A 3,491-nucleotide genomic window follows, 5' to 3' on the forward strand; every position below is an offset into this window, starting at 1 on the left:
TACAGGCCAGCCTGGAGTCTCTGACAACATGGAGAAGGTCTACTGATACTCTCTTCCACTCAATCTTCCTATCTCATATCATTATTGTCTTCTCCCTTTTGAGATCTGTGTTAGTGCCCTCCTAAATGAGCCCTGAGTGACCAGTTCATCTCTCTACAACTCTCAGCTGGGAGATAGGGCTCTGTGGCAATGCTGCCAAAGGAAATGGGAACAGATTCTTGTCTGCTCCTGCTGCTTGCTGCACAGAGAGCGCACTCCTCTGCTTGGTGTAACTTCATTTCCCTCCTCACACTTATTAAACGTTTTCTGCATCATTTATTCTGTCCTTCATGTGTTTTCATTCAGCTTCTTATAGATGGCCCAAGGAGAAATGTCATGCTTTTGGGTGGAATTAGCTGAAGAGACTCCATCACTCCTTCAGGTACTGGAGGCAGTCAACACTGCAGACAGTGTTCTTCTACAGAGCTCCTGCCTGGCCCAGATTTTGCCAAGCTGCCTATGGCTGAGTGGATCCACAAGTCAGTACTGCTACCAGCACCAACAGAACGCAGATGTGGGATCCTGCACCTCTGCTGCTGTTGGCAGCATCCTCAGCTCTGAGGGAGTGCCCATCACCTTGGGGGGCTTTGACCTCTCCTGCCTTTCCAACCTCCACTGTGGCAGTAGGTGCCCCCCGTGCTAAAGGTGCTGGACGCTGACCCAAACAAGCACCCCCAGGAACTCTGGACAGAAGAACTAACAAACGAAAAGGCTAGCCTAATTTCTCCAGCAACATGGAGAAGTCTCTCGGTACTCGCTTTCACTCACTTTTCCCGTCCAATATCTTTGCTGTTGTTTCCCCTCAGAGATCTCTGTTAATACCCCTCAAAATCAGCCTTGTGTGACCTGCTTGCCTCTCTACAATTTTTGGCCAGGAAATGGGGGCCCTGTGGAAATGCTGCCATAGGAATGATTCTTGTCTTTCTCTGCTGCTCCCCACGCTTGGTATAGGGTCTTGGAGTGACATCATTTCCTTCCTCAGACTCACTAAATATTTGCTGCATCACAGACCAATGACTATATATTCTCCTCAGCCAGAGGAGATTACATCCCTGCCTCCCTGCCAGACTCAGTACAGTCAAGTGCTCACAGGAGGGGAAGTCTCCCCTGGAGGCTGCCTTGGACAGAGTGACCATGAAATGGTAGAGTTCTCCATTCTTGGTGGAACCAGGAGAGGGGACAGCAAAACTGCTGCCTTGGACTTTCGGAGGGCAGACTTGGAATTGTTCAGGAGACTGGAAGGGAGGGTCCCTTGGGATTCGGTCCTGAAGAGTAAAGGGGTCCAGGAAGGCCGGTCGCTCCTCAAGAAGGAAGTCCTGAAGGCGCAGGAACAGGCTGTCCCCCTGAGCAACAAGATGAGCTGGTGGGGAAGGAGACCGGCGTGGATGAACAGGGAGCTTTTCCTGAGGCTCCAGGAGAAAAAGAGAATCTACCTCCTGTGGAAGAAGGGACAGGCAACTCAGAAAGAGTACAAAGAAGTTGTTAGGATGTGCAGGGAGAAAATTAGAAAGGCAAAGGCCCAGCTTAAACGAAGCTTGGCTGCTGGGATTAAAGGAAACAAGAAACGCTTCTACAAATATATTAACAGTAAGAGGAGGACCAAGGAGAATCTTCATTCTTTACTGGACGTGGCTGGGAACGTGGCTACTGAAGACAATGAAAAGGCTGAGGTTCTCAATGCCTTTTATATGTCTGCCTTTAAAAGCCAGACCAGCTGTCCTCAGAGCACTCTACTCTCTGACCTGGAAGTCTCGGATGGGGAGCGAAACAAACCCCCCATGACAGAGGAGGAAATGGTCAGAGACCTACTGCTCCACCTGGACTGCCACAAGTCCATGTGGCCGGACGAGATCCACCCGAGAGTACTGAGGGAGCAGGCGGAGGAGATAGCCAAGCCGCTTTCCATCATCTATCGGTGTTCCTGGTCAACTGGAGAGGTCCCAGAAGACTGAAGACTTGCCAATGTCACTCCCATCTACAAGAAGGGTCGTAAGGAGGATCCGGGGAACTACAGGCCTGTCAGCCTGACCTCGGTGCCAGTGAAGATTATGGAGCAGATTGCCTTGAGGGAGATCACGCAGCATTTGCAGGACAACTGGGGGATCAGGCCCAGCCAGCATGGGTTTGTGAAGGGCAGGTCCTGCTTGACCAACCTGATCTCCTCCTATGATCGAGTGACCCGTCTGGTGGATGAGGGAAAGGCAGTTGATGTGGTCTACCTAGACTTCAGCAAAGCCTTTGACACTGCTTCCGACAGTATTCTCTTGGAGAAGCTGGCGGCCCAGTGACTTGAACAGGTACAATTTTTGCTGGGTAAGGAGCTGGCTGGAGGGCCGGGCCCAGAGAGTGGTGGTGAATGGAGTTAAATCCAGCTGGCGGCCGGTCACGAGTGGTGTTCCCCAGAGGTCGGTGCTGGGGCCTGTCCTCTTCAATATCTTTATTGATGACCTGGATGAGGGCATTGAGAGCACCCTCAGTAAGTTTGCAGACGACACCAAGCTGGCAGGAAGTGTTGATCTGCCTGGGGGTAGTGAGGCCCTACAGAGAGATCTGGACAGGCTGGACCTCTGGGCTGAAGCCAACGGGATGAGGTTCAACAAGACCAAGTGCCGGGTCCTGCACTTTGGCCGCAACAAACCCAGGCAATGCTATAGGCTTGAGTTTGTCCCCATGTGGTCTTTCAACCTGCATAGAGATGGCCTTGGAGAAGAGCTTTCCGCTCCATCACCCCCCTAGGAACTGGAGGGTGGGTCTCTTAAAGCTGAGGAAGAAATCCTTCGTTACAGAATTATAGAATCATAAGATCACCAATATATACACATATAATTGAAAGTATCTCTGCTTGTGGAAGTGGTTGGAACCAGATGATCTTCCAGGTCTCCTCCAACACAAACTATTCTATGATTTTGTGACATCTTTTTGAGAGTCAACAGACTATGCAGAGTGTGCACAAACTAAAAAAGTCAAGAACTCTTTTCCAGAGGGCGGTGTTACATGGTTCAGGGTGAAATCTCAGCCAAAAACTCGCACACAGCACAAAGCCAAAACAAGAGGTCACCAGAGTAAGCTGAGGAGGCAGACAAGGGAGAAGCATGTTCTCATGTACAGGAAGCCTTGGATATCCAACTGATGCTTTCTGGAGCTTATCCTGAGGATGGCACTTCCAACAGCCCCACTGCAGTGAACCAGCCTGACTTCATTAGCCTGCTCTGGACCAAACCACCACTACAGCTGAGTCATCTGCCTCACCAATGCAACCCTGCCCTATAAATCATTGGGCCCTTAATTGCAGCACTGTAAAGAAACCTTCATTAGAGAATGGGCATGGCAGAAATCTGGAAATGAAAAGGTAGCTCTGCAGGAAACCAAAACACGGCGGGGATGGCTTGCGTTCACAGAGAGCTTGTCATAAAATTATTGCCTGTATCAGTGGTGCCTGTGGGCCTGCATCA

This window comes from Numida meleagris, unplaced genomic scaffold (assembly GCF_002078875.1).
Source record: "Numida meleagris isolate 19003 breed g44 Domestic line unplaced genomic scaffold, NumMel1.0 unplaced_Scaffold344, whole genome shotgun sequence".
Classification (NCBI taxonomy): domain Eukaryota; kingdom Metazoa; phylum Chordata; class Aves; order Galliformes; family Numididae; genus Numida; species Numida meleagris.